The sequence below is a fragment of the Notothenia rossii genome (genome assembly GCF_949606895.1).
Source record: "Notothenia rossii genome assembly, chromosome: 9".
Lineage (NCBI taxonomy): Eukaryota > Metazoa > Chordata > Actinopteri > Perciformes > Nototheniidae > Notothenia > Notothenia rossii.
The window spans coordinates 24,741,702-24,767,918 of NC_136907.1; the positions used below are offsets into that span (position 1 = coordinate 24,741,702).

General features: G+C 39.3%; 1 protein-coding gene across 1 annotated transcript in view; it reads right to left on the bottom strand.

Moving 5' to 3' along the window:
- The window catches only part of nlgn2b (neuroligin 2b), a 200,457-nt gene that overhangs the window by 103,460 nt on the left and 70,780 nt on the right, over positions 1–26,217 (bottom strand). The window contains exon 3 of the mRNA XM_079649112.1: positions 6,280–6,367. The gene's annotated coding sequence lies outside the window, so the exon portion shown is untranslated. The remainder of the gene's footprint in view (positions 1–6,279; positions 6,368–26,217) is intronic.

The following is a 26,217-nucleotide window of genomic DNA, read 5'->3' on the forward strand; positions in this document are numbered from 1 at the left end:
ATGAGTGAGCGTGGGAGCTAGGCACCGGCGCTGTTGTTATTAGCATCTGGTGCTACTGTAGCTGCGCTACGGATATAAGAAGAAGATGTTTCTACAACAAAGGTGGAGGGGAGCTCTCCTGACAGACTGAGAGGCCGATAACTACAGCTCAGTGAGTTAAAGGACTCTATCATTTTTTAGATAGTTCACTTTAGTCTAAGTTTACTCAGTGGGTCTCAAACGGTTTGATCACAATTTATGTAAACACATATTTCAAAGGCACTCCCTTATAATTATTGGGATAAACAGGTTTGAAATCATTCCAATGTATACTATAGGACAGTAAACCAAAAATATCCTTTAAAACTGGAGAGATAAAAAAAAATGCATAAATAAATAAATGTTAACTGGTAAAACAAAATAAAATAAGTTACATTTATTTGTTATTGGCTATGGTAGGTTATTGGTTATGTTCATATACTTATTTGATTATTAAAATGTAAACCGATCTTTTTCATATGGATGTTTTAGAGTTTTACCCCCTAGATCAGGTCTCTAGTAATTGTGTGCTCAAAGTGCACCAGATTGAAGCATTTTACTTTAAAATGTTCAAACATTTCCTCCCAGGGGGGCATACCCCCGAACCCCCCTAGAAGAGGTGATTTCCACCACCCAATTCAAACATGTTCATACAATACTGAATACATTGTAAGCCTTTTTGATGTATATTACTTATGTCGATACGTTTCTGTTTTTGTAGTGTATTTGTCCTTTGTAGAGATTTTTCTTTTCTTTTTTATATATTCTATAGGGAAGGGGGGGGGGTGCCAGCTAAAATCTTGCCTCGGGCATCACATTTGCTAGAACCGGCTCTGCTTTCATATCATGTGATACCTTGCGTGACGAGCAAACTGTTTAATCAACCTGTACTGTACTGTAGCTAGCAGCAGCAAGTTCGGCAGCATTATAAAAAATGTAATAGCTTGCATTTATAATGTACAGCAAACCAAAGCACAAGAGCGGCACTCAAAAGAGAAAGGATAAGAGAGAGTGTATTTCCGTGCTGTGTTTGTGTGAGCGCATCAGCGTGCGCTTATGTTTGGGGCGATGGCGAAAATATTGTTTGGGGGGCAAACAATATTTGCACCGGGGCCAATCACAACCTTGTTACGCCACTGACTATAGCAATACAAGTTGGATATATCGCTGAGATTCTGTTGGCACAGGTTGCCTGTAGGCTTCTTTTTAATTTGCCAGAATATTTGCATAAAATCTAACTGGTTTAAGCTTGTACACCGAACCGTGCCCAACTCTATCAATGACTTGCTTAATACAATTGATTGTATTAACCTTTACCTTTGCAGACTCAGGATTGATGCGCGCGCGCGCGCACACACACACACACACACACACACACACACACACACACACACACACACACACACACACACACACACACACACACACACACACACACACACACACACACACACACACACACACACACACACACACACACACACACACACACACACACACACACACACACACACACACACACTTTCTCCCCTACTGTGTACCATAATGCACCTAAAGCCGGATTTAAAGTTGGCATATGTGAGATAAACAGACTACTCTGACCAGTATATTAAATTCCCCCCACACTAAACCCGTGCAGAGATATTCTCTGGTGCATGGATGATGAGTAGCTGAAAGAAATTGCAAACTAAATAAAAACATGGCACTTATTTTCTGATCAAAATATTTCTAACTCATCACAAAACCAGGCAGGCCTACTTGTAAGACCCACAAGAAAGCCCTTAACGACACAATCGAACATAAATATAAAGTTCTCCCTGAGATTTGCCACTTGGTTGCAGGGCAAATTTACTTTGCTGATTTGTGGCGGCAATTATTAAGTTTCATCGTGCATATCATTTAAACTGTGTCGACTTGTGTGACAGTGCATGTGGCGTTTCTTCATATCACAGCAGGTAATGAATTATCATATGCCAGCTTGTGTATCCAGTATCTCTTGAGTCTGTGTGTTTTTCATGCAAAGGGAGTGTTAGATTGTCCAAAGCACGACAGCAAAATCAATACGACCAACCTGGAAGAGAGAAAACGGGAGATGGATTGCGTCTAGAACGGCCATGATCACATCTTGTCAAGGGAAGGACGTAATCTGGCAACAAACTGCTGTTCACTTAGAATTTACGACTGCTGTTATATCCTGTTACAACTCCAATGTTGTCCACATGGACTTGTGCAATATACACTGTCATGGAAACATGGATAACAATGTCTTCCTCTTGCCCTGAGCATGGCCTTGTCAAAACAACCCTTTTTTTTTTCTTCTGAAAAATAAACATAGGAGCTTGTGGCTTTGCCCCTCACTGGGCCATATGCAGGGCATGGCCTGTGGTAAGTTGATGATAACAAAGATCTGCATGGTCTGCTCATAATAGCAAAAGCAAGCCCCCAGCAAGAGTCTTGAGTGCAATATCCATTAATCCACTGCAGTTTCCAACTGGTTCAAAGGCTGTCTTGCAGCGGAGCTCTATAACATCAAAGAGTCTTCTCGCATGAAGGGTAGCAGTGAAATGTGGAACTCTCAGCTCAGCTATCTGACACGATGCAGAGGAGTCTTTGGGATTCACCAAGAGATGCAATTAAGACTGGTTTGATTGGAATGACCTCTGCATTGAGGACCTGCTAAAAGTCAGGAGAAACTGACAGCTAGCTGCTTCTTGTGCTCTCATGATATCACCCGTCCTTTAAAAGGCTCTTCTGTTTGGGATTATTTACTGTTTGATGTTTTAGCTATGTAGCCATCATGGTTGCAACCAAGACAAAAATGATCCTATGTCATATGATAGTTGGAAGTGCATATTTTTTTCAGACCATTTTGGTTTTCCAAATTAAACTTTATTTTACAATTGTATATTAACAATAGTATACTGTCATAAGTGGGAGGACTTTCTCAATTCTTTATTCCCATTTGAAATGTTTCCAATGATGAAATCCGCAATGTTAATCAACAGAGAGATATGGCATTCTCTAAGATAATGTTATAACCCAATAAGTTTCTGATTTCCACCAGTGTTCCTGAGAAATTGTGTAGTGTACATTGATCTTCAGCAGCCATGAAGCAGAACTGCAATGACTTCAAAATGCTTCGTCGATTGAATTAGTCCAAAATAGACCTAAAATCCAGGGAAATATTTATTAAAACCTGCAAAAACTGATTTTTATTTTTTCATAGTTTTGAACAAAGCATATCGTCACCTTTTAAGTTGATATAGCAATCCTGTTGGCAAAGAGGCTTATTTACACATGGGGCATTTAGCTATAAAACGTATTTAAATGCTATGGCACTAACTCCATTCAAGCAGGGAAGTGTGCAAAGTAAAGTCAAATTAAGTCAAAAGACAAGACCAAAGGTGCTTCCCAAAGCAATTCCAAATGTGGCATTTTGTATTACTTTTATTTAGAAGATTTGGTACCTTGAATCAAGTTTCCTCTCCCATTGTCTGTGGCATATTTTGGGTAAAAACACTGCTACATAATTATTAAATATCATGGTTATTTAGACACTTTATACCTTAGTTGTTAATTAATAAACTGTTGGCATCCGTTCTTCCAGATGATTATCTTGTTTTTCAAAGGTCGGCCACGCCCATTTTCCTCTTTGTTTTATCTCTTCCTGTCATTGCCTCACCTTTATTGCTCTCAACATCTGTAAAGGTCATCATGGAAATTCCTCATCTTTCAATCTGTTAACAGCTCTCTGTCGAACCATAATCTTACATTGGCCGTCTCCCTGTGAACACATTATGTCTCCGACTGTAATCTAACTAAAAATACACATAACGCTAAGCCTCACAACCGCTAATGCTTTTAAATAAATCTCTAAAGATATATTTAATGAAAGAAGAGAATTAAAGCATATTACAGGACTGTGGCTACTGTGTTTGGAAAACATAGTCAATAAACTGACTGGTGTTTCCTTTTTAAGGGAACATATGTACAGTGGGGCAAAAAAGTATTTAGTCAGCCACCAATTGTGCAAGTTCTCCCACTTAAAAAGATGATAGAGGCCTGTAATTTTCATCCTACCTGTAGGTACAATTCAACTATGAGAGACAGAATGGGGGGAAAGAATCCAGGAAATCACATTGTAGGACTTTTAATGAATTCATTGGTATATTCCTCGGTAAAATAAGTATTTGGTCACCTACAAACAAACAAGATTTCTGGCTCTCACAGACCTGTAACTTTTAAGAGCCTCCTCTGTCCTCCACTTGTTAACTGTATTAATGGCACCTGTTTGAACTTGTTATCAGTATAAAAGACACCTGTCCACAAACTCAAACAGTCACACTCCAAACTCCACTATGGCCAAGACCAAAGAGCTGTCAAAGGACACCAGAAACAAAATTGTAGACCTGCACCAGGCTGGGAAGACTGAATCTGCAATAGGTAAGCAGCTTGGTGTGAAGAAATCAACTGTGGGAGCAATTATTAGAAAATGGAAGACATACAAGACCACTGATAATCTCCCTCGATCTGGGGCTCCACGCAAGATCTCACCCCGTGGGGTCAAAATGATCACAAGAACGGTGAGCAAAAATCCCAGAACCACACGGGGGGACCTAGTCAATGACCTGCAGAGAGCAGGGACCAAAGTAACAAAGGCTACCATCAATAACACACTACGCCGCCAGGGACTCAAATCCTGCAGTGCCAGACGTGTCCCCCTGCTTAAGCCAGTACATGTCCAGGCCCGTCTGAAGTTTGCTAGAGAGCATTTAGATGATCCAGAAGAGGATTGGGAGAATGTCATATGGTCAGATGAAACCAAAATATAACTTTTTGGTAAAAACTCAACTCGACGTGTTTGGAGGAGAAAGAATGCTGAGTTGTATCCAAAGAACACCATACCTACTGTGAAACATGGGGGTGGAAACGTCATGCTTTGGGGCTGTTTTTCTGCAAAGGGACCAGGACGACTGATCCGTGTAAAGGAAAGAATGAATGGGGCCATGTATCGTGAGATTTTGAGTGACAACCTCCTTCCATCAGCAAGGGCATTGAAGATGAAACGTGGCTGGGTCTTTCAGCATGACAATGATCCCAAACACACCGCCCGGGCAACGAAGGAGTGACTTCGTAAGAAGCATTTCAAGGTCCTGGAGTGGCCTAGCCAGTCTCCAGATCTCAACCCCATAGAAAATCTTTGGAGGGAGTTGAAAGTCTGTGTTGCCCAGCGACAGCCCCAAAACATCACTGCTCTAGAGGAGATCTGCATGGAGGAATGGGCCAAAATACCAGCAACAGTGTGTGAAAACCTTGTGAAGACTTACAGAAAACGTTTGACCTCTGTCATTGCCAACAAAGGGTATATAACAAAGTATTGAGATTAACTTTTGTTATTGACCAAATACTTATTTTCCACCATAATTTGCAAATAAATTCTTTAAAAATCAGACAATGTGATTTTCTGGATTATTTTTTCTCATTTTGTCTCTCATAGTTGAGGTATACCTAGGAGGAAAATTACAGGCCTCTCATCTTTTTAAGTGGGAGAACTTGCACAATTGGTGGCTGACTAAATACTTTTTTGCCCCTATTGTATATACTGTTAAAAAAACACTTTCAATGATCTTTATCATTGAATATTAATCAATGTCATTGACCCCGGGGTGGGAAGATTAGGAAAACAGTGCTTGCCCCACTTGCATTACAACCACTGAGGTGCCCTTGAGGAAGGCTCTAGTAGATTCAATAATGCTGCTCATGGTCCTGCAGATCACACTGGCTCTACTGGGCAGCCTCCAGGCGTGTTTGACTGTGTGAGTGTGTTCCTGAAAAAGACAACGCTACTCTCAGTGAAACTACCCTGGGCATATAAATGTTCAAACTAAATAAAAACATACCCGCTTTCACCTTCCCTCTGACTCAACACTAGAGACATCAAAAGCAGCACTAGAAATAATTATAGGAGTATGAGAGGCTTTAAGTGGATTTGTTCAGTAGCTGCTGTGACCACCTGATATGTGACAGATGAGAAAAACAGCTGGAAATAGACTTTAGTGACCAAAAACAGAACGCCATGCCAACAGTATCAATGACATAGATTGGCTGTACACCTTGTACAGAAGTGGAAACAGAACCCCACAGAAAGATAACACTGCCACAGAGGGAGCAGTAATAATGTGTGAGAAATAAGTGCCATCAGGTTATGACAAATGTATCTGAAGTCATTGTTGACAGGGAAATCACACGGAGATGCCTTACCTGCAGAAGCAATGTTTTTCACTGCCAATGTCCGTCCAGCCTGTGCCCCTTTCTAGCATTGCATTGCATTCTCCTGGCGTCATTTAGTCTACAGAGGAGTAGAACAAATAGTTCATTTTTGTAACAAATGTCATGGCATTTATCATATGAGTCATTTTGCATTTTTGGGCTTTTGCTTTGGTAACAAAGGCTTAGAAACACTCAAGGTTTGACAAACAAGGTTTAAGAAGTAGAAAAGCAGCAAAGCAAGTAAAACTTCAGAAAGCTACACCCATAGGGTCTCTGTGAGGTTGCACAGCAATGCTTTGAGATAAATACTAACATCAGCATGCTCAGATGTTCAGTGACAGTGCTAACATTTGGATGATAAACAGTTATAATATAAAGACTGTTATCCACTTTGGTTTATGATTAAGGATTACGTTAGGATCCCAATTAGTTGATATATAACATCAGTGACTCTTCCTGCAGTCCACGATAAACATGAAACATTAAATGCATGACATAATATAACATTTACAGACCAGACAACAAGGGTGTTCAAATTGGAACATTTATAACTAACAATATTTCCCCACAAATACATGACCATATTTCTCATATATGTTCACTCATATATTTCAGTATACACTAAACATATTCCTCCTACACATAACACAATTCAATAAATGCTAACTGGTATTGCCTTCAAGGTGAAAACCATACTACGTTGTCACAGCTGGTAAAACGTGCTAGTAGGGCTATTAAGTGTTGCAATTGTTCACATATTTTATACATATATATTTATTAGCAATATGACCTCGGGCTCAGTTTAGTTACCGCTGACCTCCTGATGTGCAACCAATCAGCTAACAGAGGCACAAGCTAGCAGAGGTAACCATAGAAACGAAACATAGCTGACTGTTTTCATCACAAAGCTATGCGCCCGACCTCGCGTGAGCGAAGTGCAAATCGCATTTCATGTCAATGCACTTTAAGCCATAGTTTTGGACAAATTACAATAAACCTGACTATGGCACTAGATACGATTTAAGGCCAAGGTTATTCCCATAGTTATTGAGACCTTTCACTTAAAACCATAAAAGCCAACCTCATGGTTGGTAGCGTTAGACCAACAGTCAGAGGATAACCAAACTCATTAGGATGCATTTTTTGTGGATATCAGCACCAAATGTCATGGCAATACATCCAATCATTTTTACAAATATGTCAACCTGCTTGTGGTTGTAGAAGAAAATTATTCAGAGGATCACCAAAGTCAGTAGAATTCATCTTTTGGAAATGATTAGTGTCAGCACAAAATGTCATGTATATTAAAATAATTCCTTTCCAGACCAACAAACCCAGCATTACCGCCACAATAGATACATAAAATCAAAATACTGATCCATTAACCCTTTGGAGTCCTGGGGTAATTTGGCTGTTTTCGCATACTTTTGATTTGTCTTAAGAAATGTTTGGCATGTCAATGTTTGGTATCTTTTTTAACCTGATAGTTATTTCATTCATTTTGAGATACTATAGGAACATTTTGGACCCAAAATCGCAAAAAAACGTAAAAACAGATTTTGAAAATGATATTATTTTTCATAAAGGTAACATAAACAGAGACAACGAAACCATTTGAAAGCTGGAAATATATACATGGGATGTCACTATGATAATGTGAAAGTTTGATTGAGGTAGCATGACCCTATATACAAATCTTATGAACAAATAACAGGTGTATCCATTGGCTTTTTTTTCTCATTTCTCAAGTTCTGTCAACAGTGACACAGTAGGCACAACAAAACATTTAAAAGCTTAAATAATGTACATGGGATTTCATTCTGATAAGGCAAAAGTGTTATTATAAATATAATACAAATATATTATATATACACATTATGTACAAAAATCTGTTTTTTCTGTCTTTATCTGTGCCACGCTCGAAAGCAGTTTCTGTCAACTACGACACAGAGGGCAACATCACAGGCTCCTCCTCCTCCTCCATGTCAAAAAACAAGCTTATAGCTTGACTCACGTTCAGAGTTCTCTTCATCATAGTTGAATCCTCAAAACTCTAAATCTATCTAACTATATCTAAATTCTCAATGTTTGTCTGTCACTTTACTTCAATCGCAGTCTCCCGCCATCTCTCTTTGTCTCCCGCCGCCTGTCTTTGTATATATTCGTCTCTCTCCATTTCCCGCCGTCTCTCTTCGGTTCCCGCCGTCCCTCTTCGTCTCTTTTCGTCTCGCTTCGTATCACTCCGTTTACATGATGACCTCACCCCCTCCCTGGTAAATACATCCTGTTGAGCAGAATCTACAGTTTCCAGTATTTTCCGTTTCGTAAAATGATAAAATACGGCGAAGATATTAAAATGTGTTCTTCCATTATTCATACTTTTGAAATATATTTGCATTAACTTTATATTGTGGTGCCGAAGAAAGGGAGTCGGAGGCGGTGTATTAAGAATGGAATTCCAATCTTTATTATCCATTCATCTCCATTAGGTTAATACATGAACTGCTCTGTATCACAAGCTAGCAGGAATGGCGAGCTAAAGCAACAGGTGTTCCCACTAAAGGGTCTGTGTGGCAACACAATAAACAAGGTGAATTATGGTCCCGCATGGTGTCACCACAATATCATCGTATCTCCGTGTTTATTGGGTATTTCTGCATGAAACAAAGACTGGCATATAGTTTCAAGCCAGTACTTTCGAAAGAAATACACATATATATCCTGTTGAGCAGGATCTACAGTTTCCAGTATTTTCCGTTTCGTAAAATGATCAAATACGGCAAAGATATTCAAATATGTGCTTCCATTTTTCATACTTTTGAAATGTATTAACTTTATATCATCGTATCTCCGTGTTTACTGGGTCTTTTTGCATGAAACAAAGCCTGGGATATAGTTCCAAGCCAGTACTTTCGACAGAAACACACGGCAATGTTGTCCGGACTGTTGTTTTTATGCAGCACCGGCTTGAACAGGGGCCTCATTTATAACGCCATGCGTAGGATTCACGTGGGAAATTACTTACGTAGTAGAAATCGAAAAAATAGGTACAGATATTTTCCGACATTTTCCGATTCAACAAACATTGCGTACCGGCGAAGAAAGTGCGTACGGCACTTCCTACGCCGGTTTCCCTTTATAAATCACAATCGACTCGAAATGCGGTGCAGCTTTTGTGGGCTTCACGTAACGCCCATATTTGCCTATAAATAATCAAAGAAACGCCCATTCATTCATTCATTTTTGACTGACTTTATGAAGAAGATCGCAGGAAATGACGACAGAACAGCTAAAAAAGACATCTCACCCCGTGTCAGATTTTGGTTATTTTGGGGAGGTCGAGATTTAATCATATTGTTTGGTGGATGCAGTTTGAACCAGAGTAGCAGCATGGAGGTCGGATCGTCACCAAAATAAATAAATAAGTGGTCCGAAAAAGGTTGATGACAAAATAAATACACATAGCCTCCCTCAGGCAGTGTGTTTGGACAGGAGACACCCCCTCGATGAGAAACTGTAAGAAATTATCGGGGAATCCCTCCGGAGTGGAGTCATGACGACTGGATCTGAATTATTTGTTTGTATTTGGTGGTTTGTGTCCCAGCTGTCGATCAGCTGTGCGCAGCGTCTCCACTGCAGCAACTCTATATCCACCAGTTAAAGGAAATACAACTAATGTGTTGCGTTATATTAGCTTTACAATTTACCACATATGGTGTTCTTAGTTTCCATACCTCCTGTGTTTTATGAGCGACTTATCAAGTCTTGGCAAGCAGCATAAAACACGATTAAACGTGATAGTAGCCAGGGGCGCCGTAAGGGGGTGAAAGGTTAGGACGATTCTAAGGGCCCATGACTAGCAGGGGGCCCCAAAATGTTTAGAACATTAAGAAAAAAATGTAAGTACCCTTTCATCAATAATTAACATTAATATAACGTTATATTGTGTAGTAGGCTACTCACTAAACTTACGATTCATTTAACTTATTTTCTTCCAAAAGTTAAATATCCAAAGCCTCTGTACACCCCCCTCTATTTACATTTAATGGTTTGGTCCTAAGACTCCTGCAATTTTCCCACATAGCCACTGATCTATATAAGACAAAAAACTGCTTTTAGTCTATTTAGGTTGTTTGAAGCGTTGAGTGATCAGTCTGTATTAGGTAAATAAAATGTTAATCACCAACATTTTGGTTATGATATTAATACTAATATTAAAGAATATATTATCATATGTGTCATGTACACTCTACAGAGCCAGGGCCCTCTTCAGTTTTGTCAGGAAGGTGTGTGGAAGTGGAGGAAGAGGTGAAGGACAGTGACAGTGCCAGTGGCAGTACCAGTGTAGATGATGAGGATGAAGGCTCCAGTGAAGACAAGAGAAGGTTTACAGAAAGGGACAGACAAAGTGAGGAAAAGGACAGACAAAGTGAGGAAGCTGTAAAAAAAAGACTGAGAAAAGGTAATAGGCTCTGATTTGGCACCACCATAAGGCCTTTTCATTTCCATTTCCATTGTATTCCACTTTAATACCTGCATATTTTGTAGTTGGTATGTATATTTAATTTTAAAATCTGCTGCTTATGTTATTTTTTGTGTTATAGCATTTTATAAATGATTTTGTTGGTGGTAATGTTCACTTTATTTTAATTTAAGAGGTCATGTATATTTAAGTTATATTTATTTGGATTTATGCATTCATGTTGAGAATGTTCCATTCATAAATGTTATTGTTAGGCATGTACACCATAAAAGATGACTATTGATATTTATTGTCAGGAATGTTAGTGTTATATCAAATAGTGAATTCTACTGCAGCAGACTGTTGCACGTCTGCACAGTGTTATATTTTCACAGCTCAGTGTCAGTAAATATTGTGCGGTTAGTATTGGACTACAAGATAGATGCAAGCCTGTACAGGTGGAGTTATTTAAAGCATAAAAGAGTGGGTTGGGTTCAGGAGGTGTGGTTAGCAATTTTGCTTGCTTGGCGTGGCCTTTGCCTGGTGATGGGGGGGCCCAATTTGATATCTTTTCACGGGGCCCAAAATCCCTGGCGGCACCCCTGATAGTAGCCTATATAAAACAATGCTCATATCTACAACCTATAGAAATGCAAAACGGCGTCAGTTTAGACGTAATTCTGTCCTCCTGCTTGCCGCATAATTTATGAGAAAACATTTCATAACATTAACACAACATATTCAAGGTGGTTTTAAATAACATATCCATATTTATTTATTTCTCCAAGTTATGTTTTTGTGTGCACTGAGGAGTCTCAAACAGGCGTTTGTTAAATCATTTTAAGATTGGCTTTAATCAATTTGTGAAGATGAATTCACAGTGTTGGGACTAACGCGTTACTTTGTAACGCGTTACAAAGTAAGTCACGCCGTTATAGTTACTGTGATTTAAATGGGTGCGTTACTGCGTTACATTATGTGATGGAACTGAACCGAATCTCCCTGCGGATGTAACTAACAGGCGAATACAGCGATGTCCTCTCACAGCACCATGGAAAAGTGAAAGTAACCAGAGAGGAGTGATGATTTGTTAACGCGGGGTAAGCCTTATGCCTTATGGGGAAAACACACACCCACGAACACTTGCTAATGCTAATGCTAATGCTAACACACACACGCACACGCACGCGCACACGCACACGCACACACCAGCACACACACACACACACACAATGGCAGATGCAAGTATCAGCGAGAGCAGCAGCGCATTTGCAACTTGGAAATATAACCACTATTTTCAATTTGTGGGGATAAAGGACGCAAAAAATATTACGGTAAAATGTAAACTGTTTGCAGGACAGAAAGCATTATCCACATCGAAAAACCGCAATGCCAATCTCCTGAAGCACATAAGTATTGTACACGGGGCTATAAAACTAGTCGCCAAAGACCCCACCGTCTCAACCACCGGCAGTGACCCAGGTGGAGCAACAACATCTAAACAGCCAAAAAACGTTTTTTTTAAATCGCCACATGTCACCCAGAGTCAACTAAACGGATTGATTGCCAGGTATGTTGTTGAGGACATGCTGCCCATCGCAACGGTCGAGTGTGTTGCATGCCTTCAGAGAACTAGTCAGCAAAAAACAACACAAAAACTTGTATTTTTATTGTTATTATTTTTAAAGTAAAGTAAAGTAACTTGTTACTAGTTACTTTTACAATTCAGTAACTAATAAAGTAACTAGTTACTTTTTGAGAGCAGTAACTATAACTATTAATAGTTACTTTTTAAAAGTTACTTGCCCAACACTGTTCATATATGATAAATGAGAGGTATTATTTTATTTATGGTATTATTCCCACATATTTCTCTCCATTCTTCCTTCTGTCAACGGTGTCGCAGTTTCTCGTCTCTCCCGTTTTTGTGCTTAGTGCGTACGCATGGGTTAGAGCAGGGGTCGACAACCTTTTTGATATGAAGTGCCATTTAAAAAAAAAAAATGTTATCAGCGTGCCAACGATCGAGAATTGGGGGGGGGGGGGTTGAGGAGCTTGACGCTCGTGAACTATCAGCAGGAGGGCGGGGGAGCCTCGCTGGAAGCAGTGTGCGACCTGTCAGTGCAACTTACATGATGCCGAATTTAACAAACACATTTAAATAATTGGTTTAAACGGCATAATAATAAGGACGATCGTCCGTTCTGTGAATCTCCAGAGCACACCTGTATTAGGGTCATGCAGAGTGACATGAGATCGCTGTCCCTTTAAGAGAGGGAGAGGGGGGTTTGGCTTGTGCATGTGTGTTTGTGGATGGTAGAGCGACAGTGTGGGACGTGTGTATGTTTCTGGAAGTGAAACGAGGAAGCAAAAAAACAGAGGTCTGTGATGTATTTTGTGAAACAGAAGAACAGCTAAATAAATGCAACGGCCTCCCAAGAAGAGCTCGCCTCTCTCCAGTCATTTAAGCTAAAGTGGGTTATTGAACCTGAAGCTTGTTGCTTCTGCCCTCCTCGATACGGTCTGGGAGCCGACAGGAAAGTTCAACACACAGAGGTCCAGTCCGCCACTGGGCTTTCAACTAAATACACAGCCACGCAAAAACTGCGGCATTTGTACAGCTCCTTATGTGTAGGCCTACGGCAATTAGTGAAGTGCTTTCCTCCGTGGTGAAATCAGCTGAAGACCACGGAGGAAAGCGGCAGAAAGTCGCTTGGAGTTAAAGAGAGCGGGGGTGCGTTACGTGCATGGCTTCCTTCTGCAGGTAACGGGGAGACACGCTCTGGCGGCGGTCTCGATCAGGATCCGAAAATACAATTTAAATATTTTTGCACACTTATTCCACTTATTCCTAGTGTGCCACTGGTTACGGTGCCGCGTGCCAATGCTGGCACGCGTGCCAGGGGTTGCCGACCCCTGGGTTAGAGTTTGCGTGGAGGACCGCTCATTTTCCCGTCAAGTTAGTATTTTATAAATCGCAAACATTGCACAGAAACTGGCGTATGCCATTTTTTAAGCGTATATCCCTTTATAAATGAGGCCCCAGGTCATGTGATCTGATCACGCCGGCGTGACGGTCGACTCCAAATGGTTAAGGAGGTAGAGTAGTGCCACACACCCTAAATTCCAAGCGTTGTTTAATCAACTGATAACATTGGAATGAGATGAACTGCATTGCTGAAAAAGCATCACATACAAACACTTGCATATTTGTTTGATATCATTTTGGACAAAGCTATGAAGAAATAAATCGTCTTAATCACCATTTCCTGACTGATCTTAGCAGAGAGGAGGTGGAGTTTGTTTGTGCTCCTGACTCTACCTATTTGCCGTTTCACTGAGTCACTAAGCCACTGAATCATGTGATGGATTTGCCATGTATGCATGAAAGCCTTTGTTTAAAAAGCGGTAATGCTAGGCTAATGAGTACAAAGCACTCGAGTTGACTGGTTCCCTAATTCAAGACAAACTGTGCATGAAACAAAACTACCCTCACTTTGTAACATAACCTAGACTGTTAGACACATTGGTAAAATAACACTTATAATCCACATAAAGTGCTCAGTGTTGTGAGCAGGTGCGGTAGCTTCAGTGCCAGAAGTTAGTTTTGAGTGTTCTAGAGGTGTTATGGTCCAAATCCAGCAGAACATCTGTGATGGGAGGTGTCCATCTGATATCCTCAAGGACATGCCCGCTTTTACCCACCACTTCCTTCCTCCACCATAAGCTACATTTCTGCATAAAACTCGCACCTCAAAATGGAGTATATTAGAGTGTTTGTAATGATATACCAGAAGCATTCACATATTAGTTTCAGTCATCAGTTAATATAGTATTCTGGCACGTTCAGAAGTCATCAGAGAACGAAAAGATCACATTTCTGAAACCATCAAGACATTATGCAATAATGCATTCTGAATTCTAAATGAGTTATTCTTATATTCTGCAGCATTTGTAGAAGTGAAATGCCAAAAAGACTGATGGAACACTTGAGAGACCTCCAGAAACACAAAATCAATATTTATATTGAAAACGCTGCCAATCTCAAAACCCACTTATGTGACCTCGTTTTGATGGCATAGAACTATCTTGTTTCTGCATTCCTTCTTAGCTTTGATTCTCTGTGGAACCGCTTCATATATGGATGAATGCATCACAATAATACAAAAAAGCAGTATGCACATACATTTGTGTACAATGAACACACAAACATGTAAATACACTTTGATTTCCTGCACTTTTGGTGTTTACCCAGAACCGTTTTGGAGGGATGATGAGATTCAGTTCCAGCTAGATTAGATCATAAATCAAAAGTCATTATTTAAAGCCAAACATTTCATTTCCATTCCTAATCCATGGAATGAAAGGTCATCCTAATCTGACATGGGCCTATTTCCGTTTTCATTCATTTCATCCAAACGAGGGATGAAGATTGCAGGAGCATGGAGAAAGAGGTTGTGGATTGAACAGCAGAGATCATCCTGGGCTTGTATTAATCACAGCAGACATTACTGTTTAATCTGACTGTGTCATTAAACTTGTATTCAAAGTCCAACCAGTGGCTTTAAACAAAATGATTGGAAGGTCTGAGGACGTTTTTTTTCTTTAATGTGACAAGTTAAATCGTTTGAAAAAGTTATCATTAGACTGAATTAAACTTTTAATCCTTAGTGAAAGACAATTTATTTTAGAAGATAAAACATCAATATACAATGTTGTTAGGTCAAGGCAGATTAACTGAGACCCCCCCATTAAGCAGGTCTTTCTTTATTGAAGGGCACTTACTATGCTAATGTATGTTGTGCCTCTACTGTCACATGCTTTAATGTTCATAAAGCTCTTTATTTTTCTCAAACTGCCTGTGCTGCAGCACCTATTTTCACCCTCTGTCTGAAACCAGAGCCCAGACTGCTCTTATTGGTTAGCTGGCCAGCTGTGTTGTGATTGGTGATCCGCTTAGATATGTCCCGCCCTTTAGCCTATCACATACAAAGTGTGCGAGTGTTACATAGTGATGTCACTATGTTACACAAGTAAACACAGGGGTCCAATGGAGGCATTGGGGGGTGTATTCAAGTTTCTTGCCAAAAACAATATCCTACAAGACTGCATTTAAACATTTTATATTTATTCTCACTAGTTTGAGAATTAGAAAGTAGCATCAGCAGGTTAAAATGGGTGCTTCAATAGTTGCATTATATTACATTTAGCTACATTTTTTATCCAAAGCGACTTACAATAAGTGCAATACACCATATATACAAACTCAGAAGAACACCACAAGCGCAGATATATTCACTTCAAATCAGCCAACCTTTTGTAAATGCTGGTTCATTTCTTTCAAATGGGCTAAACTCTTTTTAAATACTGCAGTGCTTCTTTATTTTTATAATTTTCATAATTAAATAGCAAAGTTAAAAGCAATACGAGTGGGTTTTTAGTTTGTTTAGACTTTCTGCTTTCCTGATATACATTTGTATGATTCTTATGAAAGAAAATGTGCATCAAATGAATTTAAATGTACCCTATATCTTCCTCCACATGAGCAGGTCTTGCTGTCATCTCAGCAGTAGCTGCCAGTGGTGATGGGAATCACACAGGAGAGAGGCAGATGGGTTAGGATGGTGATGGTTGAACCGGCTGGGATAACAGTGGGCTTTAAACAGCACTCACACCGAGTACTACCAAAACCTTCTTTCATCGAGCAATCTTTACTGACTCTGAGAGAGGCAAGTTTAATCCTGCAGATTTACCTGCTGAGATTTTACCTCAGGCAACAGCGAGGATGAAGGCAATGGAAAAAGATAGAACCCCCTTTGCAAATAGAATGTAAAAGAGTTGAGTTCATCTTCATGTTTGTTAATTATTATCTTATATTATATTACTGATACAGACAAACTTAAGGAAGTGAAATCCATGACTACAATTCATGAACAACTCTCATGAATGATTTCTGTGAGTAAACAACAGATGAATGGAAGTGGCCCGTGTTAAGATAAGATAAGATAAGATGGACCTTTATTAATCCCTGTGGGGAAATTCAGTAGTTCTAACAGCAACAGGGTAAGGATGAAAAACAGGACAGCACAGATTCACACAGATTAATTCAATCAAAGATAAAATCAAAGATAAAAATCAAAATGATGAAAAACTATGAAATAAGAAATGAATACAAAATAAAAATGGGCATATATACATATTGGGTCATATAAACTATGAAGTAAGAAATGAATGAAAATGAAAATATATTCATATGTTGTGAATGTTGGTCTATAATGTTATCTAATGTTATATATAACAATGAATTAGTGACATTGTAAAAACAATGTGACAATGAGGTAACTTAGCCAAGATCAGCCGAGGGACAACTTCTGGGTCTGAAAGGTATGGAAGCCTGTTTGCGCCACAGGAAAAAAAAATCCTGTAAGTCAATATATTGAATTCACTATCGCAATACATCTACTTCGCTATCTCAATATATTGACTTAGCAATCTCATTATATATATTTTTTTTTATTGAAACAATTATGTCAAATACAGAATAAGGCACATTGATATCAATGTTCATCATATAAGTGGTACAACTTCATTTCAAACCTTTATTTAGACAGATCGGTCCCTTGAGATCATCGATCTCATTTACAAGGGAGACCTGCATCATTTAGTTCCACATGAAACATAAAAACAACATACAAACAAACAACAGAGGATATCATATTTACATATTCAACATTTACAAATACCCAGAGTGTCAGAAAGCATTTCATTTAGACGTGCCTTAAAAACATTCAGAGAAATAAAAATGCTCAATTTCAATTTTGCCTGTAGACTGTTCCAAGCAAGTGGAGCTGCGCACATAAAAGCTGTCTTACCTAAGACAGTCCTTACTCTTGGCACATCTAACAAGACTATATCCTGCGATCACAGACAATAGCTGCTTGCAACTTTCTGCATACAACTTCATATTAAGGTACACAAATTCACCATCAACTAGTTGTTCATTAACATGCATATTAGCAGTATATTGGCTCTTTATTAGTCATTATAAAACACTTATTAATGCCTTATTCTACATGACCATATTCTACAAGTAATCTGTGTATGTTACTCTTGCATGCATGAGATCATTAAGTGCCTTGTAACTTCTTTTTTTATAGTTTCACTCCGTTTGAATGTAAGAGGACTGCAAATAATTCAATAAAGGAGCATGGCTGCTCATTCCCTGGCTCTCAAAAGAGTTTGGCTGGCTGTTTAATCTATGGTCACACTGAGACAGTACAACACATAGAGAGAACAGTACACCTATTGTGTAAGTACATACAAGCAGGTCACACAGTATGATCACAAATACATAAACTCAGTTAAAAATCAGTTTTATTAAAAAGTACAGGCTGCATATGTGTTCTCAGCCTTGGAGAAACTTGACATGTTTTGGTATGTGTCTGAACCTCTCTTTAGTGGTTCATTAATAAAACAGATATTTCAACGTGAGCCTACTTTGTTCATGTACTGTTGAGGTTAATGTCAGTAGTTGTGTGCTATAATGTATTTACAAAGTGTGAAGAGGAGGCAGCTTTAGAATAGGGAAGCTGCTCAGGTCAATTATGGGGCTTTCATACCCAAACGCGGTTCCATGGCCGGTTCGGAGCTAGAACCTGAAAAGCACAGTTTTTTCCTGTTCACACCGCAGCGGAGTCGCCTCTAAGCTCCGGAATCCGGTTTGTTTCAAGCCCCATAAAAAAATGGTCGGTCTAGAAGCGAGAACCGCATACGTCAGGCTTACGTCAGAGGGGGATTACCTGAGCTAACAGTTAAAAGCGAGTAGGCCTACGGCAAATACAAGTTGTAACAAGCAGTAGTGCTGAGCAAAGTGACTAGAACGCAACCACACACTTATACAAAAAATACACATTTTATAAAGTCAGGCAACACTAACCAGGCTTAGTGTGATTCTGTTTATTTGTACCTTACTTTGACCATCCGTTCGCTGTTATTGATCATTGTGGAGAGCAGGCAGACGTTTTGGTTTGTATTATAGCAGCTATCGGATGGAATCAATACATGGGCTGCACAGGTTGACATGTCCGACTATCACAAGTAGAATCACATACCTGCCAACCCTACCGATTTGGGCGGTAGTCTAGCGCTTTTAACATGTTTCTTCCGCCTACCGATTTAGCTGGCTTTCCCGACCGAATTTAGTTCTTCCCAAATGATAAAAAATAAAAATGAAACTCCAGACATTGGACTCGACTTTTAGCGGAAACCGATTGCAGCGTGTCTGTGATTCCATCATACAAACAGTCCTCTGTGTTTCTGAAAGAGAAACAACGTGCAGAGGAAGGGCAGCGTTAACCCCGGAGCTGCGGTCAGGCCAGCCTCCACTTCGGAAAACAGTCAAGCCAGCCTGCCGCAGTCCCCCGGGACTGAAAATAATCAGTCATCACTCCCAAATGAGTTTAGGGGAACAGAGACGAGAAATTTGAGTCCTGCAGGGTTTCCCCGTTAATATCAGTGTCTCGAAAACACATGTTGGCGACTGAAAGACATCCAGTGTTTGGTCTTTTCCTGAAGGATCCTTCACCTACAGTGTCTCAACTGAAAGAGGACCACAAACACACACAAAATATAATACAATTTTGAGATTTTGGGATATTTATCTCCCATTCTTTCACTTTTTCTGACATTTTCATCACCAAACATGTCATTAATGTCCCTGTTTAGTGAACTACAGCAATCTGAAAGCTTGTACATTATTTATATCACACTGCAAAAACATGCAGGAAATGACTTTTTTTATTGCAGTATTTTCTGATTTATGGCGCAACACAAAGATATTTCGCTCTGTGCAAACCTTTGACTAATATGTCAACAACATGAAACAAGAATATGAACCTGGCTTTATCCAATGTTCACACAAGAGTTCTACATCCTGAAACATCCTTCATCTACACCCTCTCAACTGAAAGAGGACCAGAAACACATAAAAAATATAATAACATGTGGAGACTTTGGGATATTCATCTCCCATTCTTTCACTTTTGGACATTTTACATGTACAGACCAAACATGTCGTTTACCAAACTACCACTTCTTTCTGAAAAAATGCATAACATGATGCAATATATGTTAAATATATGGTTTATACATGTAATTACTGGGGTTCCATTTCTTCTGATTACCTAGTTTGGGCCTGCACATTTGCCACGCGCAAACATACCTCTTTTGGATTTGGAAAGGTTGGCATGTATGGAATCATAATGAAAAATACGCCGGTAAAATGTGCCTGTAGAAAACGGCTTATGACACCATAGGATAGCAACAACAAGTAGTCACTTCAGCTTCGGTTAACATCACCCATTTTTACCAGAGAAACTTTAATAACAGCGTTGTGATGCCAAAGAGCGTCAATTCAGACTGACACACATTCACTTATAGGGAATTGGGGATAAGCATCAGCTGCTTGTGTGACAGTCAGACAGTACTTTACGGCGGCCATGTGAGCTAACCGGGAGCTAACGGGAGAATAAACTCCCATGGAAGAGCAGCACTGAAGTGGTCGGTAAATGCCACTGAAACACATTAATAAACAATGAACCACGGCACTTTGGAGAAAAGTATGAGGTTGTAGAAGTCGTTATTTAACTTAATCTGGCTTCGTGTGATTAAAAGCAAGACGATAATCAACCCGACGCAGTCCCCCGTTGTAGTTGTTGTAGTGAGCACCGTAACGGATTTGGGGAGAAAATCAGCGATGTAAACGGTGACGTCATGACGCAGCAGCGGCAGCACCAGTCGGGCTCTTGGCGGTGTGAACAAAACGGGAGCTAAAAAGAAAAACCGGTTCCGAACCAGAAAAGCTCTAGCTCAGAGCAAGAACGGGAATCGCGTTGGTGCGAAAGCCCTATTAGAGTCAAATGACTATAGGTTATTGGTTATGAACAAGACTTCACTTTAAAATAGGGAACATATTCTTAGATAGAAATACCTAATTTTGAGTTATTTAGACATATTGAGCAGAGCATATTAAGACCAAAGCTCATGTACAACAACTTTCTTACTTGCAATAAATAAGCACTAATTAGAGGGTTATTGAGGAAAAACTCTCAACTAATGGCTTATTATTTGTAGAATATATCAATATATTGAGATAGCTAAGTCAATATAACGATATAGTAAGTCAATATATTGAGATAGCTAAGTCAATATATTGACTTACAGGATTATTTTATTTTTTTCCTGTGGCGCAAACAGGCTTCCATACCTTTCAGACCCAGAAGTTGTCCCTTGGCTGATCTTGGCTAAGTTACCTCATTGTCACATTGTTTTTACATTGTCACTAATTCATTGTTATATATAACATTATAGACCAACATTCACAACAGGATTTTTTTATTGATTTTCCTGTGGCGCAAACAGGCTTCTATAGCAAGGTGAAGCCAATGCAAAAACCTGAATTATTTCTAATGGCCAGCAGGGGGTGACTCCTCTGGTTGCAAAATGAAGACCGATTGTATAAGAGTCTATGAATTGAAATGACCCTTCTTCCTACCTGATATCGTCCCTCAGTAAATATTTTCGTGACACGTTTATGATCTAAATTTTTAGTTTAAAATCGTACTTATGAAAGCTTATTATTCATTTTGTAAATTATCTTAACATTTAGAGAAAAATAGACTCCAAAGCAAGCAATGCTTTAGTGTGTGGCTGCCTCGACGGATGCAGGCAGACATTTTAGACACAGCCCACTTCTGTGTTTTTTTGTAGCACAGAAACGATGATTGTAATTGGAAGTAAATAGGATTCCGAACACAAATAAAACTGGGAGTTTACCAAGCCTGGGTCTATGCGCATATGACGTGAGTTTTGAATTTGCTGTCCAACAAAGCTTGGAATACGCAAATTGTAAAACACCAATACATATTGAGTACTGCGTTCAATTAGAAACTCTAGCATAATTGGCATTAATTAAAAGCCAAGCATTTCAAACATGCCTTACATTTTCTGTCAAAGTCAAAAATCGAGAATCTGTCTCACACACCAAGTCATTCTCACGATTAAGACCTAATTACCAGAGACTGATCCAAACAGGGCTAAATAAAGAATGAGACTGAAAATGCTGCTCAAAGTTAATGAGCAACTCACCCATGGGTCATGGACATTGGAAATATTATTTCTGCATGCAAGAAGCAGGCCTCAGATTCCACATGGTCGCATAATGGAGGGGGATTAACAAAGAATACCTCCTGTCATCTGCGGACGGCGTGATGAGCTGAGAGGGGACGGAAGGAGAGGGCGAGTGATGAAGAGAGGAGGGAGAGAGAGAGGCAGAACTAGGCCAATTGTTCTGATGTGCTTAACTCTTTCTGGCTATGTGTGTGTGTTTTTGTGTGTTTATGTAAACAGGATCACATGTCTGACCCAAGCTAGTTTGAAAAACGATACACAGTTACAGTAAGTATATACTGTGTTTTTCAAAGGATTGTGTTGAGTTAATGTAGATGGGATTTACAGTCCCCTAGGAAACAGTAATAAATAAGCCAACAACAGTCAATATTTTTGAATTAAATGATACTAAACCCTGATTTGTGCATAGCAGTATTTGATATTGAATTTCATTTTTTTCAACGGGGACCCTATTTTCCAATGGCTTTGTTATTTTAACCTCTTCTACACCGCCCCCCCAATACCGGGGGGAAAAACGCGTCATCTGCAGGAAACAGCGTCTGAGGGCATCTTAATATTCAACAAACTATGAATGTTTTATATCCATGGGAAGAAACTCCATGGGAAGAAACTCAGCTAACTGATCTTGAGCCTCTAAATTAGCCACGAGCGAAAAAATGATAACGCATTACTGCACATAAACTCACTCATAACACCCTTGTTACTTATCGTAGCTGCACGTCCAACACATCAATTCGCATCGTGAGATAACACAGAATCGATAGGTACATACATTATCACTCCATGATAAGAACTCGTTAAGATATTAACAAGAACAGACATCAAAACATATGGCGCTAGGTAGCTAAAACCGGCAACATGGCCTACCTTTGTCGTTGTCTGGTCAAAAGTGGTCTTCAATGGCATTAAAACGATAAAAACACTGCTGAAGTTAATCCATAGGTTAATCCAATGTGTCTGCGTCCCTTTGAAATGATTTCGGATAATCCATAAGCAATAAACCTGCTTTTCCGTTTCCAGATGTCAGAGCGAGAGATAGGTTCACTCTCATGCAAAACTGCGCTCTCATTTCTCAATGGTAAGGTGTGTGTGTATTTGGAAATTCGCCTTCGATTCTATCGGCTCTAACGGTCAAAAAGAGATGTCAATCACCAAAATCGACCAAAGGGTCCCAGAGAAACGGTAAAAACGGCCATTTCCACCCAAATCACCTCAGAGGCGGAGTTTTTTTTGCTAAACCTCTCTAAAAAGGTAAAATGTCATTTGTTTTGCATCAATCTTGATACAGGGTACTTATTATATGTTGTACTTTGGATTTCGAAAGCTTTTAGTCTACCTTACCATCATCCAAGGGTAGTTTTCACTAAACAAATCCAACTACATCCAACTAACAGGTTTATCATTACTTTGAGAAAAAAAGATCATTCATTTTCCCCTTTTAGAAGTGTAGTTATAGTCATTTGTTCTGGAAATGTCATTTTCGAGCCTGACACCTGAAAAACAGGCTCAGTGCTTAACAGATTAAAGAGTACTTGTGAAAACAGTTTTTGATTTGCCCAGTATTGTGAGAGGCTGTTGCAGCCATAAGCCAGGTTGAAATGCAATCCTTTTACACAATTCCACACCATTAATGTATGTCAAATTATGTGCTTGTTAAAATAAATTGCACCGCATAAGTGCATAATAGTGCACCGTATTTACGCTTCAGATGAGGAGGTGAGGCTCCCTCATAACTGCATGAACCCGTATGGCACGATACAACTCAGACTGGAAAGAATAAGTCCTGTTCTCGCTAGATTAGTTGTGGAGTAGAACTATGAAATGGAATTAAAGTTGAAATTCCAAGTAGCAACTTTCATTTCTGAAAATATATGCCAGTGCAGAAGTGCTATTAAAATTACATTATCTTCAATATCAAGCATTCTACCGGTTACAAAAATATTATGCAGAAGTCCAAGAAAAAACGACACGATCCTTACTTAAATGATTACCTCAGTAAACATTTTCCTTAATTTGTTAATGGTCTCAGTTACTAGTTCCAATTATTCTTGAATATAGCTCATCGTTGATTTTGTAAATGATGGTCCCATTTAAAGTTAAATAGAAGATAATGTTGAGAATGCTTTACAGGCTGGCTCTGTTGGGATTGACAGGTATTTTAGTGTTCTCGTATTTTGTCTTCAAACTTTAACCCCTTTACAATGAGTTTTCAGTTCATGAAAGTTGGAGGTAATTTGTCAGCCTCTGTTTTATACAGCTCTATACTTTCTTGTCACTCTTGGTTCCAAAAAAAAGATAGCAAGGGCCAAAAAATAAAAACTCAGTGCTTCAAAACTGTAGTCCACAAGCCGATGAGTTCAATGTCACAGTGATCATGTCCACTCCTAAACTACAGACTATGGGTCAAACTCATGTTACTGGGTACAGTACTTGATAAAATGTACTCTGTTACTTAACACCACTTGGATGGAAACACACTATCTGCCACTTAACATATCTTTTTATCTCATCTAATAAATAATTATTTGTTAGGTAACACAGAATGCACGAACACGAGGGAACCCTTATACAAGGAAAATAAATTTCATCATAAAGCACTTTCAGAGCGGATATTCTGTTAATACCCTCGGCTGTTGTGAATGTGAATGTGAATTGATATGCATGCAGGGATTGTGGCATGGATTGTTTTTAGCAAAACATCTGCATTTAATCCCCTTTTGTGCATCATTCAGATGGCCATTATTCATACATGGACAAGTTACAGAATGCTGATTTGCTATTTAAAATGTGTTACTTTCCATTTGATCCATGCAGATTGTTTTTTCTACACTTTGCCAAAGAGGTTTCTATAATAACACAACAGGGCTGAGGGAACCCACACAGTAAATCCTGGATTAGATGTGAGTGTTTAAGAACATTGTTAAACAGTGTGCTTACTGTGTGCACATGATATATGAGCAAGACGAAAAGGCTATCATTTATATGGTAATAAATTGGAAATAACTAATGGCAGCAACAAAGAATCCTGACATAATGGGATGGTTGGGGTGTGTTCATACAGGTGATAGCTCTTGGGAAGACAGGAAAAGTGGTTTCCCTCTTAATAAGTCCACTTAGAATTTGGCAAGAAACGTCATCAAAATGATGAAAACACTTGTTGACCTTGAGATTGTCTAATGTCCCGAAAATCCCCCACTTAGTTTTCTTTTGGTGTAACTTGGCATGTCTTTGTGTTTGGAAAAAAGCAAAAGGACAACAACCTTTGGCAATATTTGTAATATGACGTCCATTAGGAGATTGATTCTTCAGAGAAAGAAGTCGAGTGCGTGCGTGTCAGAGGATGGTTGAAATAATGCAGGGGGGGACGAATCTTCAGGAAAGGAGAAAACAATTCAATTTCCTTGTCAATACAAAATGCGTTATCTCATCTGTGGTTCCTTCTCCTCCGCCCCCGCCGTGCCCTCGTCTCTCCGTGGGGACCAAACCTCCGCTGTCGCCTGTCAATCAAGCTCCTGACAGATGGTGACCTTGCTCGGCATTGTTGGGAACGATTTCACTTGACCTTGCATTTTCAGGTTGCTTCCGTTGCTGGTTTCCCTGACAATTGGCTTTTAAGAGAGGCGCCATGACAAATAAAATGGGATTGATTAGCTCTCAGATAAGTTGATTTATTGGGTTTGAGTTTGAGGGGTGGGACCCGAGATATTTACAGTGTTTGTATATTCAGTTGTACTACAGATAGTCACAATCGTGAGATTGTTTTGACAGTGAATAAGCTTGGATTTTGACATTGAAGGTTGATTTATTTCCTGCAGAAATCTATCAATGCATACACTATCAAACCACTTACATTCCCATAACATACAAAATAATGCAGTTAGAACTGAACATCCTCTGAGAATGTCCTTTTATAGAAATCTATGTAAATGTTTGAATGCATTTGCTTGGCGATTCCTTACAGTGCTCACATAATTATTTTTCTCACATAAAGTCTCATATATGCATCAGTTCATACACCTTGACATTGAATGTTGATTTTTATAGAAGTCTGTGTAAATGTTGGAATATAGTTGCTTAGTGTTCAATTACACCAAATACAAATCTGAAACTGGGTTGTCTTGCAGAAGGAAAATGGGAATTACAAACCTACGAACTACTAGGTATTATCATTTAATAGAAGCTGCTATTTCCCGCAAACGTATGTCAGCATAATTTTTGCTCTGTACTGTGACTTGTTGAAGTTGTTCTTCTGGTGTGTGTGTGTGTGTGTGTGTGTGTGT